Source organism: Gobio gobio (genome assembly GCF_949357685.1).
Source record: "Gobio gobio genome assembly, chromosome: 18".
Taxonomy (NCBI): domain Eukaryota; kingdom Metazoa; phylum Chordata; class Actinopteri; order Cypriniformes; family Gobionidae; genus Gobio; species Gobio gobio.
In genome coordinates, this window is record NC_137111.1 from 35001 (window position 1) to 52636 (window position 17636).

Here is a 17636-nt window from a genome sequence, read left to right on the forward strand (position 1 = left end):
ACTCGTTTCACTTGAGAATGCCATCAACGGCCGTTTATGAGCGCTATTTATTCATATTAAACATCAAACATTTTAAAAAGTTGAATATTTTAAATACTTACAGTCTACAGTCTCTGTGCTCACAGCGTCACAGACAATAATAATGTTTTAAAGATTTGTAAAAGATGAATCACTGTCTGGCCATCTGGAATTTTGGTATGGAGATTTTTTGTAGTATTAAACCACATTGTGTGTGTATATTAGCACCGTTTGTTGTTTTTCTTCTGGTATGAGAGAGCGTTTGGACCCGGAAGCGTGACGTCAGACTTAACAACCGGAGAGCGCCACCAAGAGGCACAATCCTACTATTGTTTTATGTGTCCTCGGAGTGAGCGCATATGTGTGTGTGTCAATTTTGGTGAAAATATCTCATTTTGTTTTGGAGTTATAGACATTTTATATGAAAAAACACGTAAAAATGACTGACACCTGACTTTGATTGGATTTTACTCCCCCTTACTATCAATATTTTAACATTTGTGCATTAGAGATTGACCTATGTTTCCGAACTTCTGACGCTGGTTTCGTCTCGATCAGACTAGCGGTTTCGAAGATATCAGCTAATGTTTTTTAAGCGCTAAATTACCACACTGCACAAACCATATGTAATATTGGATATCAGACAACTCGGCACGCCGTCCTGAATCTAACGAGACCACTTTTATGATTTTTGCAAGTGCTTTGTAAAATTAGATTTTCTGTGTTTGGCCCCTAATGATAGAAAAATATAGTCATATATAAGTCATATATAAAAGCATACAACAGTACATAAAAATGAGGTATGAAGACTCAAAACAAATATATACAGATGCATCCAAAGATCCAATCACTGGCAAAACAGGCGCAGCTATTCATCCCAAAATATAATGTTAACATCCACCATCAGATCAGCTCTCAGTTTCTACAGCTGAAATAATGGCCATTATTTTCGAGGAAGTTAAAGCACATAAGGCATCTGTCATCTGTTCAGAGTGTCTTCTTGATCAAGTCCTCAGACTGGAACATCTGTATGTAGACGAGATCTTTTAATGGAGATAAATCAAATGAGTTTATATTTGTTTGTGTTCCGACACATGTGGGTATTGAGGGAAATGAGAAGGTTGATGCGTTAAAGGCAGAGCATATAAACATACAAGTTCCACTTAGCAAATCAGAGATTAAAGTCATCATTAAAGATTATATTCATCAGATGTGGCAGGATATATGGGATCGGGAGGAGATTTCTACAACATTCAGAAAGAAGTGATGGTTATAAAGCAGCGTAGTCTGGGACGGCAGGAGGAAACCATGAGAACAAGGTTGAGAATAGGGCACAAGATTAAATAGCTGCTGAAATGTAATAGGACAACATCAGACTGGATTATGCCTTCATTGTGGACATGTTGAAAATGTCACACATGTACTCTTGACATGTAGAAAGTGTTCTGGAAAAAGGAGAGAACGAGAGACGGCAATGGGAAATTAATTTAAAAACTCTATTGAGTGCCTGGATCACAATCTATAATTAAGGATGTTATGATATTTCTGAGAGAAACTCAGCTTGAAACTTCAGAATTTGTGTTGTTTTCCCACACAGTTTATAAAATTACATCCCAATGAGTTCACACCTCAGTCCAGAAGATGGCGGTAATGCTCCTCGTTTGATAAAAACCACTGACGAAAGGGAAGCAGCATCTGCGCATGCGTATTCTGAGGAAACAGGAAGTCATCAAAACCGAAAGTAAAGACTCGACTCTAATGACAAGCAAACATTTGGAATTAAAACTGTAATCTGTCTTCATAACCGGACATAACCATCACATTTCGGTAAGTTCAGTTATCATCTTCTGATATCATGTCATATTATTGCTCCATCGCTCTCATAATAAACTCATCTTTAAACTTTAGCGGACATTTGATGGAGTTGTGACGCATGTAAAAGTGCTCCAGTTCATCTTCAGGATTATAATGATGTCGAGCTGTAGGGATTCTGCTTTAGTTGACATTCATCTACGGATTCTTTACAGTCTGAGATATAAAAGCTGTAAATGTGAACATTTAGAGGAAATATCCACGTTTGTTTAGGACAGACGTCAGGGCCCGTATTTATCAAGTCTCTGAGAATTACTCGAGAACTCTGCTAAGAATTGACTTAAGATAAAACAATTCTTAAAAGTTAGTTATCAAGCATCTCAATCATACTTTAAGTGAAGTGTAGGACTAAATCTTCAGTCTCAGTCTTACGCCGGTTTCACACCGCTCGCGTTAGCAGGGCGTATTTTTTTCTGCGCCCATGTTAACAGACTAGAGCATACACACACACACACACACCGCACGCAGAGCAGGAGCAGCAGGGCCGCGATCGACACACACACTCACTCTCTCTCATATGGCGTTCCGAAGGGTTCTTTAATATGACTTTGCAACATGCACTCGTCTCAATGAACGTCTCGCCTTCGTCTGTCGAGCGTTTCGCCTATGGCAAGCCAAAGTGTTCATATACGCTTGGACGGGCGTCTGTCGAGCGTTTCGCCTGCGTCTGTCGAGCGTTTCGCCTGCGTCTGCCGAGCGTCTCGCCTGCGTCTGCCGAGCGTCTCGCCTGCGTCTGTCGAGCGTCTCGCCTGCGTCTGCCGAGCGTTTCGCCTGCGTCTGTCGAGCGTTTCGCCTGCGTCTGTCGAGCGTTTCGCCTGCGTCTGCCGAGCGTTTCGCCTGCGTCTGTCGAGCGTTTCGCCTGCGTCTGTCGAGCGTCTCGCCTGCGTCTGTCGAGCGTTTCGCCTGCGTCTGCCGAGCGTTCCGCCTGCGTCTGCCGAGCGTTCCGCCTGCGTCTGCCGAGCGTTCCGCCTGCGTCTGTCGAGCGTTTCGCCTGCGTCTGCCGAGCGTTTCTCCTGCGTCTGTCGAGCGTTTCGCCTGCGTTTGCCTTATGGGGGTTTCCAGTACATTCCACACAATTCATTCTTTTTTATTTTTTCCCCACTGATCTTCAATTATGTTTTATTAGCAATGAAATGCTTATACTTGCTTGTGTAGCTATAGCTTTTTTATTCCAAATACCAAATTTTAATTTACACAAATTATCATATTTAAAAGTTTTGTTTGCTGTTGTTTCTTGTCAACATATCCACAGATACTTATGAAGAACTCATGCTAGAAAAGTTTTTATGTTTAATGTTCATGTTTGTATTCACCACTTGGAGTCTCTTGACCAACACAAAATAACGTAGTAAACATTCGGGGTAATTTAGCTAACGTACATAATATTTATAATTTGTAATAATTTTATAGTTGTAATATTTAGTTTTTAACTGAGTTTCGCCGAAGTTTGATTGACAGGCGATCTGACAGTTAACAGAATTATAAAAACAGTTACACCTCCAAATCCCTCCCTATGCCTTATTCCTCAAACTTTGGATAAAAGAGTCTGCTAAATGAATACATGTAAATGTAAAAGAGAAAGACGAGCAGTTCATTATTATTATTTAGCATATAATTTAGTAGAGAATTAACATTTTAAAGCAGGGATACACTTTCAATTCTGCCTTGTTTTTTATCACACTTAAACAACATATTGATGTGCTAGAAGAGATGATCGATCAGTGCACGTATAGCTACTGCTTGAACTGAGACTATAGGCTACACAGTAAAGTCACAAAACAGTGGGTCTATTTATTGATTGGGTTTCTTAAAATGTAAAATAAATTGTAAGCTCTGTTTCATACTACTGTTTTTGCGAAAGGTCCGTTGTCATTTGTGGACACCTGACTAAACATTGCAGATGTTTAGTACCTGCAGGAAAAGTACAATTGTACAATTAATTTCTTATTCCTGCTTTTAACATTTATTTCACACTGGTTTTAGTTTTCTTTTTATAAATCATTACTATACATGAATAAACAATTAAATGAAAAGATATGGAAACGTTAATTTTTAGGCATTAAAAATATGCAAAATTATTTATTAATCACCTACACTAAAAATCTATTTTAAGGCATTTAAGACCTGCACAGTGCACAGGGTGATATCAGTGTTTATGGAAACATTCTAAACCATAAAATGACTGTAAAAAAGGACTTAACTTTATATTAATACAACTTTATAGTTTAAACAACTTAGACAACTTTGACTGATAACATGACTGATATATACAACTTAGACTGATATATATATAGGCCTATAAAGGCTATCAAAAACGTTTCCCCACGTATTATCTTTGTGGGATTAAACAAGAATTCACGCACGCATTTACACACTCAAATAAAATCACAGACGCAGACGTCACGGTATAAGACAGACGCAAATGTCACGTTCATTGAGAGGAATGAGTGAAGTGAAAGTAAATTGTGCATTCGCTGACACACTGCACTGAGCCGTGTTGAGTAGCGTGTTATACTATGGCGTTCCGAAGGGTTCTTTAATATGACTTTGCAACATGCACTCCTCTCAATGAACGTCTCGTCTGCGTCTGCCGAACGTGACGTCTGCGTCTGCCGAGCGTTTCGCCTGCGTCTGCCGAGCGTGACGTCTGCGTTTGCCTTAAAGGGGTTTCCAGTACATTCCACACAATTCATTCTTTATTATTTTTTCCCCACTGATCTTCAATTATGTTTTATTAGCAATTAAGTGCTTTTACCTTGCTTGTGTAGCTATAGATTTTTTATTCCAAATACCAAATTTTAATTTACACAAATTATCATATCTAAAAGTTTTGTTTACTGTTGTTTCTTGTCAACATATCCACAGATACTTATGAAGAACTAATAATGAAGAGCAGTTCATTATTATTATTTAGCATATAATTTAGCAGAGAATTAACATTTTAGAGCCAGGGATACTCTTTCAATTCTGCCTTGGTTTTTATCACACTTAAACAACATATTGATGTGCTAGAAGAGATGATCGATCAGTGCACGTATAGCTACTGCTTGAACTGAGACTATAGGCTACACAGTAAAGTCACAAAACAGTGGGTCTATTTATTGATTGGGTTTCTTAAAATGTAAAAAAAATAAAAATAAATTGTAAGCTCTGTTTCATACTACTGTTTTTGCGAAAGGTCCGTTGTTATTTGTGGACACCAGACTAAACATTGCAGATGTTTAGTACCTGCAGGAAAAGTACAATTGTAAAATTAATTTCTTATTCCTGCTTTTAACATTTATTTCACACTGGTTTTAGTTTTCTTTTTATAAATCATTACTATACATGAATAAACAATTAAATGAAAAGATATGGAAACGTTAATTTTTAGGCATTAAAAATATGCACAATTATTTATTAATCACCTACACTAAAAATCTATTTTAAGGCATCTAAGACCTGCACAGGGTGATATCAGTGTTTATGGAAACATCCTAAACCATAAAATGACTGTAAAAAAGGACTTAACTTTATATTAATACAACTTTATAGTTTATACAACTTAGACTGATAACATGACTGATACATAGCCAAACTTAGACTGATATATATATATATATATATATATATATATATATATATATATATATATTTATATAATATCATTTAATATATAATTCACGCACGCATTTACACACTCAAATAAAATCACAGACGCAGACGTCACGTTCATTGAGAGGAATGAGTGAAGAGAAAGTAAATTGTGCATTCGCTGACACACTGCACTGAGCCGTGTTGAGTAGCGTGTTATACTACGTGTTAGCGAAAAAATTAAATTATAACTTCACTGCTACACGTGAATGACGTGTAACGTCTGAGTGGACACTTCACTGCCACACGTGATTTGCGTGACGTCTGCGTGACGTCTACGTCACGTCTACGCCTCGTCTGCGTCTTAAATTGAATGGAATAAATAGCAGAATAAAAAAAAAAGTTAAGACGTTGAGTGAGACGTTCGTTGAGACGAGTGCATGTTGCAAAGTCATATTAAAGAACCCATCGGAACGCCATATTATACTACGTGTTAGCGAAAAAATTTAATTATAACTTCACTGCTACACGTGAATGACGTGTAACGTCTGAGTGGACACTTCACTGCCACACGTGATTTGCGTGACGTCTACGTCACGTCTACGCCTCGTCTGCGTCTTAGATTGAATGGAATAAATAGCAGAATAAAAAAAAAAGTTAAGACGTTGAGTGAGACGTTCGTTGAGACGAGTGCATGTTGCAAAGTCATATTAAAGAACCCATCGGAACGCCATACTCTCACACACACACACACACACACACACACACACACACACACACACACACACACACACACACTCACACACACCGTGTAGCGGAAGCAAAGCAGAAGCAGCAGGGCCGCGATCGTTTCGGCGCCGAGTCTATTTTTGCCGCGCTGCTCACGCTGATTTAAAGCCACAGTATATTGTTTTGATTAAAATTGACCTTATTAACATGCAAAATAACGCATTCCACCTTGAAAACATGTAGTGAAGTGTACCATGTGTTTCACAATCACCATATGACATCCAGCGCTGTGAAAAAATGTATAAAATACACGAAAACACAACACTGCCAGAAGTTTATGCCCAAACTTGAAAGGTCCGTTTAATGATTAAAACTAGAGGCTTATCTGAACTTTAAAGGTTACTTTTCTTCTTCTTATATATATATATATATATATATATATATATATATATATATATATATATATATATATATATATATTATTATTTATTATATATATATATATATATATATATATATATATATATATATATATATATATATATATATATATATTAGGGCTGCAACGACGTGAAATGCGTGAAATGTGCGTGAAATGCGTCGACGCGTCGGCGGCACATTATTTACGTTCTAGAATGGAACAGAAGATCTAGAATAATGGCAGCTTCTGCTCCCGGGCATAGTGAAAATGATCATTTATCATATAAAGCCAGACCGCGACATTCAAAAGTGTGGGAGTACTTTAAACAGAAGCCGAGTAAAACTGTACTTTGTTCGCTCTGTAATGCCGGTTTCACACTGCGCGCGGTGGCAGAGCAGGAGATGTGTGTGTGGAGAGCGGGAGCTTTCACACTGCAGTCAGTGTTGCCAAGACCGCGTTTTTTCAGCGGTATTGGGCTACTTCTACACTGTTGCCGCGGGCTGTGTCTCATGTCCGCGGGTTGAAGTGATCCCAACTATGTGATATTTAGCCCCGGGAATGAGAATTTTAGCAGGCAGCCCTGCAATAAAAACACACATATTTAACCCCCCGAACGCGATGTTTACCAGAGAACCTCCCCGAAACGCGATTGGGCTTGTTTTGGGCTAGTTTTGAGTAACGAATGGGTGGGTTTTGTTGTAAAAACCTGGCAACCCTCCTGCCAGTGTTCTCTCGTGCAGCTGAACCGTGGCGCGTGTTTTGCAACAGACGGTCACATTTTCCGGGGTTCTTCTCCGACCCCAGTACGTCTCGTGCTTTTATTTATTATGGGCTGCATATATCTGCTGTTAATGCGACCTGGTTCCCCTCTGTCCCAAACACATATGCATAATAACATGCTGTATATAGTAGGGCTGCACGATAAGGGCCAAAATGATAATCACGATTATTTTGATCAATATTGAAATCACGATTAATTATCACGATTATTTGTTGATTTTAACCAAAACAATTTTTTATTGTCACACAAGCTAATTACATTTACTGCCTTCACATCCATATTGTGCAACATTCCTGCTAATGTACAGATATGTGCATCAAAATAAAATAGGTCCTCTTATTCACCAAATTCAGTGAATCTCCTTAAAGAATAAATTAAAATAAATTAAAACAATAAAGAAAATGTAGCAAAACTTCAACAGGGCACTATTTTACATTTTACAATGTGTAAATATATTTTAGGAAGCAAAATATAAACTTAAGTTTTACCTGCATAATGGATGTGAATAAAACTAAAAATAAAATATACAATCAATAAGAAACAAATATTCCATAACAGAATGTAACCAAATAAGAACATTTCAAGGCAGAAGAACTATGGCGAAAAGAATATTGGCAAGATCACGCTCTATTTCCCCTCTGCGTTTTCTGTACATCGCAGGTAGTGCCACCTTTGAAAAATAATTACGCGAGGGGATCACGTATCGTTTATCCAGAGTGTTGACCAAGAGTTTGAAGCCTTCGTTTGTCACCGTGTTTATTGAGCACATGTCTTTAGCCAAATGAAATGCGACTGCATTTGTTACTTCACTGTGTCTTTGAGAGGTGGATGGGTATGGTGATGCGCTAAAGAGGCTCGCTTCGATGGATGTCTGAGATGTTGTGGGATGATTAGTCTTTGCAACGCATTTCTTGGCCCTCATACATTCATCGTATTGAACTTTATGGTGTTTTTTTAAGTGGTTAAAGAGGTTCGTTGTGTTGCTTTGTGGTGCCAAAACAACTTTATGGCACTCTTTGCATATGACCTGTTCTTGTTTTGTGTCACTTGTAGGGTTGCCACCTTTGGTGTGGCAAAATAAGGGACACCCATTCACGACCCCCCAAAAAAAAAAAAAACACGTCATGAAATGATTATTTCTACATTGACAACTTTACAGCTCAATAATAAACCATAAGAAAACATGAGATCAAGTATGTGAACTTGCAACAGAACACATTTTATATTATTTTACATTTGATTATTTTATTTATTTCTAAAGAACTTTTTAGTAGCCTATTTGGTGCACTTTAAAGGGATATTTCACCCAAAATGAAAATTCTGTCATCATTTACTCGCCCTCATGATGTTCCAGACCTGTATGAGTTTCTTTGTTCTGCTGAACACAAAAGAAGATATTTAGAAGAATGTTTGTAACCAGGCTTCTTTGGGGGCACCATTGACTTCCATAGTAATCTTCCTATGTGTTCAACATCATAAAGAAATGTGTACATGTTTGGAACAACTTGAGGGTGAGAAAATGACAGAATTTTCATTTTTGGGTGAACTGTCCCTTTAAGCAGTCATTCTGAACCAGTAATCACTTTTTTGAATTTCAAAAATGTAATTTTTTTAAATTAATTTACTTAAATTATGACTATATTATCATGTAATTATTTGTCCCATTTTTATCAAACATTTTTTTTAAATGTCATAAACTTTATATGACAGGATTATTGGTTATGTATGATTATAGCGTAGCTAAATTATAAATTAATAATTACATTTATTAGGCTATAATCTATTAATTAACCTGTCTAAAAAAATAATAATTTTGTCTGCAAAGCTCTGATAATATTATATTAAGATATTATCCATTAAAAAAAGCTATAGGCTACCTTTAGAAGCACAGATGTGTGTGTCAGCGCTGTTGCTTTAAGTCAGTCAGTCTGAGACACTGAAGCTTCTCTAAAGTGTGCAGTTGGCCTGAGGTTCATCCTGAGTTACTGGACAGACCCATTGATACCTTTTTGATATTCAGCTCTATATCTGGAGATCCTCTTGCGTTTAAACGGTGGACGCGACGCGAGCTCGACATGTTTTTAAAAACCGGCAAGTTTACAGGCACACTCTGGCACAGCGCAAGTTCTCCAGACTCCGCCGCTATGGCAACAAAGCCGCTAAAACGCAATCACGCACAAATGAGCTCCTGTACTACTTATTGTGAAATTGATTTGTTTATATTTGCTATAAGTATTCTCCACACTGCAAAATCCTTGTGTGTTTGTTGAACTACGTGTGGACCTGTGTAAAATACGGAACAAATCGCGTCCCGTATTGGTTTGATACGGAACGCGTCATTTTGCTTGTAAATACGGGACGATTCCGTATTTTACGGGACGGGTGGCAACCCTCTGAAACCCAAAATGTTTCCACACAATGGATGACGATCTCGGCCGCTCCCTCTGCTACGTTAGACATTTTTTCTTTGTTAAGATAGATTATAGCCTGTTATCTGTTGTGGTATTTTCCTCACGCTACTCTGTCTTCTGTCTGTGATTGTCTACATCTGGAAACTGACTGAGCTGCTGCGCGGTGCAGGGAACAACTCTGATTGGTGCATGGACGCACGTGATCAGACAGCGGCTTTACAGCGCGCTAGACTGGCTTTGAAAAAAAAAAAAACCTTTAATACAAAGCGTGAATGAATGACGCATTTTAAATATCGCTCGATCACGCGAATTTGATCGTGGGAAGGCAAAATCGTGATCGTGATTAAAATTCGATTAATTGTGCAGCCCTAGTATATAGGTAGTTTGCATGATTAAAGTAACATTAAAGTTAAGATATGCCTCTAGCTTTCATCATTTAAATGTGTCTTTGAAGTTTGGGCAAAAACTTCTGGCAGCTTTAGTTGTTGTTTATGCACATGTATCTTCAAAATAGACGACTAGTTATACATTAAAACTATGCTGAAAGCTCCTGTATGTGAACCCTTTGCAGATAAATACAAGTGCATTTTCGTTTACTATTGACACAAATCAATAAGTAAATCATACTCAACTACTATAGTAAACAACTTTTTTATGATATACATTTTATGATAAATAGTATCATTATATCTTATGTTTAAAAAGCTTCTTGTGTTCATATATTTCATTATAAAATGGCATAATATGTACACTACCCTTCCTGAAATACAATTAATATTGTCATCATTCATTGATTTCATGTTAAAATAATATACAAATTCACTACCCTCTTTGAAATACAATAATCAGTAAAAAAGAATCATAAGATTAATCCGGAAAAATAATCGTTAGATTAGTCGACTTATCGAAAAAATAATCGTTAGATTAGTCGACAGAAAAAAGAATCGTTAGTTGCAGCTCTAATATATATATATATATATATATATATATATATATATATATATATATATATATATATATATATATATATATATATATATATATATATATATATATATATATATATATATATATATATATATATATATATATATATATATATATATATATATATATAATATATATATATTTATTTTAGACGTGGAGGAAGCATGCTGCCTATCATAAATCAAAGCACGAGACAGACAGGGGTCGGGGGAGAACACCAGGAAAGGTGACAATGGACGATATTCGTCTGTATTTGCAATATACAAGCCGCAGTTCAGCTGCGCGCGACAAACGCTGCCAGTGTGAAAGCACAAAGGGTGCGCGCGGCTCCCACACTCCATACGCTCCGCTCCTGCGCTGCTTACGCCCTGCCAGAGCCATAGAGAGAGAGAGTTGCGACAACGGAAGTTCAAAACGCTTGATAGTCACGTGATTCATGTAGACCTCGAATAGTTCCAGGAAGTGCTTTGGCGGGCAATTCAAATTGATAGTCACAGTGACAGAACTGCGGTTTTTGGTAATTAATAGTCAATAAATGCATTGATTTTCAATAATTTTATTACACATCGACATGTGTATGTAGCATGAGTATGTAGTTACAGCGATGTTGTTTTTAAAATATAATTTTTTTTAATGATGAATAATCTACAAAAGCAGGCTTTAATGTACAAGTTATTTTGATTAAGATGTGCTGATAATTTAAAATCTTACTGATTAAACGTCTTGCCTTTTAAAAGTGCATCACAAACGGTCTGTTCTGCTGTAACTCTATGGCGCGGCTGCTACTTCCGGGAACTATTGAGTCTCCACGAGCCACCATTGCTGTAAAAAAAAACGTTCCATTGGAGTCTATGGAGTTGTCGCAACTCTCTCTCTCTATGGCTCTGAGCCCTGCTAACGCGTGCGGTGTGAAGCCGGCGTTAGAGTTGATTTGCTGTGGGGATTTTGGATGATGTCATACCCAAATAGCAACTGACATTAAATCAACATCGAAACGACGTTGGTCTCCGACGTCGATCCGGCATCGTTTTGCTCATCGAAGTAATGTTGAACCAACGTCAGAAACGCCATTCAAAACTAACATAAAATCGATGCAACTGGTTTGCTTACCTAACGTTGAAACGATGTTGATTTCAATTAGTTGAGACGCAGAGGTGGGTAGAGTAGCCAAAATCTGTACTCAAGTAAAAGTACAAGTACTTACGGAAATATTTACTCAAGTAAAAGTAAAAGTAACAATCGTAATATTTACTTGAGTAAGAGTACAAAAGTATGCGATGAGAAAACTACTCAAGTAGTTAGTTACTAGTTACTTTCGATCTGATTGATAAGAAGCGAAAACACTGAATTTCAGGCTACTTGGAGAGCTTTCACACACCTCTCTGTAACACTTTACAATAAGGTTGTATTAGTTAACATGAACTAACCATGAACAACACCTCTGTTCAGCATTAGTTAATCTTTGTCAACGTTAGTTCATAAAAATCCAGCTGTTCATGGTTTATTCATGTTAGTTCACAGTGCATTGACTAATGTTAACAATATTTGAATAATGCATTAGTAAATGTTTAAATTAACATAAAGATAAATAAGTGCTTTATAGGTGCAGTTCATTATTAGTTAGGGTTGGGCATCGTTTTGATTTGAATGATTCTGATTCCGATTCCAATTCTTAGTTTCGATTACGGTTATTTTCGATTCTCGATTCCGATTCTTTGAGGGGTGGAGTCACAACATGTCACAGGCTCATTTCACAGAGGAAAATTGTATTTTGATTCAATAATGAGTTTTAGTTTTGGGACTTTCTCCGCTGGCATTTTCACTTGCTTTGCTGCAAAGGTGAATGGAGTTTCACACCGAGTCTCCACCGGTTTAGCAATAGCATTAACAGCAGTCATATTAGGACTGCTACTAGCGCGGGCAATTTGCGTATAGCTACATTTATCTACGAGGGGGGAAATTTTTTTCAGTAACGTTGCTGTTCACCACAATTCGCAATTTGGTCAAGGGGTTTGTTATTACACTACCTGATTATGACGAGGTGGGATAATGTTAGTTCACCCTGAAATGAAAATAAAGCCATCTTTTACTCACCCAGCTGTTGTTCAAATGCGCGTGTTCCTGTGTGTGCGCACTCCAAGCCGCAGTAGCCTCGTGCAATATTGTCATGACAACAGGTACACAATATTCACTTCAGGAGGTTTTATTATTAGTATTATTTCTTATCATATACGTTATAGAAAAGACGAGAATCGCGTTTTTTTTCTATTGAGCTTTATTTCTCAAAATGGTGCATGTGTGTGTGTGTGTGTGTGTGTGTGCTTATCCTGGGTGCAATGACAACAACAGTGCGAGTTATTATATTAGGCACGGCTGCTGACGGCTCATAGTGTACACAGAGGAGCGCGCTCAGAATAACGGCCGAGCTCAGTGTTTTGACTGAATAATACGGTTTCTTTCTCGCAAAACCTTATAGTGTGCCCCCTGAACACTTTCCATATGGCGCGCGTCTCCCTGTATCGTTGCGTGATACATTTGTTTATTTTTTGTAATGTTTTAGCTGATCGCCATTCACTGCCATAATAGGAAGGAGCGCGTGCAGGAACAGTATTTTAAATAGGACATAGGGCACTGGGACAACATCAGGGTAAGAAAAAGAAGGCTTATTTTTCATTTCAGGGTGAACTATCCCTTTAATAAGGTTGGTTAGCACAGGGTTGCCCGAGGAGGACCTGCGCAGCATTTCAAACACGCTACACTCGTTAATTTATACACCACATATTTGTAGTGCATCCTCCCGTGCAAGAAATAAGTTTGTCATATGTGTTGCACTGTGCCAACCCAGGCGTTTTTTTTTTAAAAGTGAAATAAAGCCACACTTTTGAGCGCCGCTTACCGTGCTCCATGGCTGCAACAGAACAAACGGGCGCGGCAAGCATTTCCGAAAACTTGCGCGTTTGGAACCGATGATCGGAATCGAAAACAACTTTTCTAAACGATTCCAATGGCACCGTTATTTTTTAAACGGTTCCAAGTTGGAACCGGTTCTCGATGCCCAACCCTATTATTAGTTCATGTTAACTAATGTAAGCTAATGAACCGTATATATATATATATATATTAGGGGTGTAACGGTACACGTATTCGTATTGAACCGTTTCGGTACAGGGCTCTCGGTTCGGTGCGCGCGTGTACCGAACGGTTATGAATGCAATATATGAATACAATCCGCTTGTTTAAAGCGCGGAACACACTTCAGTCCTAGTACCCACACGAACATATTGAGTATTCAGTCCATTTTATCACAAAATTCAAACGATAAATGCCGTTTTAACGCTCTTTAATGTGACATGACTGATAGACGCATATCAGTTCAACTTCAAGCGGCAGCGTGCGGCGCGCGAGTGAACGCGATCAGGAAGAGATGATTGCGTTCACTGGCGCGCTGCCGCTTGAGAAGGAATAAATATAAATGAATATATTAAGGTATGTTGAGGATACATTACAACTTACTGAAACGTATCATATGTTGTGTAATCACTCCATCAGTGTTTCAACCGCGGAAAGACAATAAAACATTTTGTAAACAAGGTCGTGTAGAATCACGTTTACCTCAGAAGTCATTCAGTGTCCACAGCTGTTAGTTTACTAGAGAGATTAACTCTTTCACTGAATACATGCACTATATTAGCCTATATATTCATTATATACCACTTAGCCTGTTAGTGATGTCTTGTTTATTTAATGTATGTTTAAATAAATCTGTCATGAAAATTACAGCCACTAAATGATTATATTTCAACAACAAATTGGAGAAAAAAATAATAATTAGATTTAGAAGTTAATGCAAAAACTGCCTTATGTGAAGCTTATGAGTGCTGATTTTTATATCTAAAAATAAATAGCAACTTAATTTAGGCTAATAGTTTGGGCTCTGTTGTTAATCTTTAATAGCAATATGTAAGTAAGGGCTCCCTATATAGTTTGCAGCATTATCTTTAAGAAACTTTTAGTTATAACTGAATTAATTTAAGGACTGACACAAATTTTTTTCATTAAACCACTGTTGAATAAAAATGAATAAAAAGCAATTTTGTAAAACTGCTGTACCAAATCCGTACCGAACCGTGACTTCAAAACCGAGGTACGTACCGAACCGTCAGTTTTGTGTACCGTTACACCCCTAATATATATATATATATTTATTTATATATGTGTGTGTGTGTGTGATTAATGGTTAAACAGTGTAAATTAATGGTGTGCTGGGCTAACTAGAGCTCTTCTTAAAACATACTTTGTTCTTATATTTTTATAAGTATATAGGCTATTCTTTAGGTAGGAATAAAATACAATACTGTTTTTATTTGTATGTATTTTCTACACTACAGACAGGTGTCTGTCTGGATTTGTGTATAAATGCAAGACGCCACATTAGGCTATACAATTTGTTTCGTTTTGTGAAGAAAAGGATATGTAAATGTGAAGATGTGAACATTTGTTCGTGGACGTGTGTTGTTTGGAGGATTCAAACGATTTGTCATTGCTTGCACAAGAGCGCATATGAGGAAAACACTCGGACAGTGTGTGAAATAGTATTATAATAAGGGAAAATTTCCCATAGTTACCAAATGACCGTTAATAGTGTTCAAATATAGGCATCATTGTGACACTTACGGCTACATGTTCTTTTCAGGGTGGAATTCTTGGATTCTGAGAGATGTCAGTTCGTTTTGGTGCACACAACATGCATCGCATTATGAAACTATTCTTTTTGACATCTTGGAGTGAAAACATAGACTGAACTTGAGGCCACGGATGATCTGCCTCCCGTAGCTCATACACATCTTCCTCTGCTTCGGCCATCATCTTCCGACTAAACGCGCGCTATTTATAAGCGGGTAATGCGTAGCAACCTCTCGCGAGCAGCCTCTCCAACGTTTCGCGAGACTTGCGAAAGTCATATTAACTTATTTTAAAATATATAATATAATTATTACCATTTGACAGTAACGGAGGAACGCCACCGAATGTAACTAAGTAAAAGTACAGTTTTTTCACAAGAAATTTACTTGAGTAAGAGTAAAAGTACCCATCTTTAAATCTACTCTAAAAGTACAAGTTACCCAAAAAATTTACTCAAGTAAATGTAACGAAGTAAATGTAATTCGTTACTACCCACCTCTGTTGAGACGTAATAGAATTAACACATATTCAACATAAAATTGATATAATTGATTTGCCTACCTAACATTGAAACAACGTTATAAATAGGCTACACAAACACATTTTCTACTACATGATTTAAAAATCTCATAGTACTTAATTACAATAAATAAATTAGTCTGTATAGGTAATAATTTATTAAACACATCACATTCAGTAAAAATTGCTTTATTATTCATACAAAATACATTTACGAATACCATTTTAGATCAAACAAATCATACAAATACACAAAGTATAAAAGTAAATTATAGTAATATATAATCTAATGTCTCAAGTTACAATTTAAAAGCGATATTTACTCATGTTATTTTGAAAATAGGTGTGAAGCCATCATGAACCCTTTTAATCACCAACGCCACCATTTTCCAGAACGGCAACCTTCATGGAGTCTCCAAAAGTACAAGGTCAGGTTCAGAGAGACTTTGCAAAGGTAAAAAAAAAAAATCATGAAATATGACCAACATTTAATAAGAATCACAAGCTGAAGTGTTGTGAAATACCTACGTGGCAAAGTCTCTGAGAACCTGACACCTTGTAGGAAAGAGCGGGCACAACTAACACCCGTTTCACACACTCCGTCTGCAGTGCTTATGGGATGGAGCCGCACGCGCTGTTGTGCTTTCACATATGCAGCATTTGCAGAGCGCAACTGATCCGCAGTTGTATACCACAAACACAGCATTTATTCGTTATTTTTTATTTCAAATCCAAAAGTTCCAAAAGATGCGGATCAGTTGCAGTATGTTATTGAACATAGTCAGCATTGCCATCGTCTTTGTATAGCCATTCACTATTTCATCGATGTCACGTTTATAAACGCACTACATTGTTTGGAACTTTACTTGATAAAGTTTTAAATATGGATATTTTTCTACACAAGCGCATCGATTCGCTTCAGAAGGCCTTTATTAACACCCCAGAGCCACGTGGAGCAGTTATATGACGGACAGATGCACTTTTTATGAACCTCAAAAACAGAGCAACTATTACTGCTATAATAATGCTTGGATTAGCCTGGACTTTTGTAACCTAACTTTTTAGATTTTATTCGTCTGAAAGAATAATGTCATTATTTAATTAATATTAATATTAATTAATATAATAGCTCTCAGATTTCATCAGAAATATCTTAATTTGTGTCTGAAGATGAACGAAGGTCTTACGGGTTTGGAACAACATGAGGAAAGGAATTAATGACAGGATTTACATTTTTGGGTGAACTATCCCTTTAAGCTAGTACCGGACTAAAATGTTTGAGCTGTCTTAAAGGGATAGTTCACCCAAAAATGAACATTACCCCATGATTTAACCCCCCCCCCCCAAGTCATCCTAGGTGTATATGGCATTCTTCTTTCAGACAAATACAATCAGAGTTATATTAAAACATATCCTGGTTTTTCTAAGCTTTATAATGGCAGTGAATGGCAGCCCAAAACTTGAAGCTCAAAAAAGTGCATCTATCCATTATAAAAGTGCATCTATCCATTATAAAAGTGCATCTATCCATTATAAAAGTGCATCTATCCATTATAAAAGTGCATCTATCCATCATAAAAGTGCATCTATCCATTATAAAAGTGCATCTATCCATCATAAAAGTGCATCTATCCATTATAAA

At 37.1% G+C, this 17636-nt stretch overlaps 1 protein-coding gene across 1 annotated transcript in view; it reads left to right on the plus strand.

The window, feature by feature from the left end:
* Positions 1-1730: 1730 nt before the first annotated feature.
* The window catches only part of LOC307141861 (NLR family CARD domain-containing protein 3-like), a gene marked incomplete at its 3' end in the record, with an annotated part of 61637 nt that continues 45731 nt past the window's right edge, over positions 1731-17636 (plus strand). The window contains exon 1 of the mRNA XM_079842317.1: positions 1731-1845. The remainder of the gene's footprint in view (positions 1846-17636) is intronic.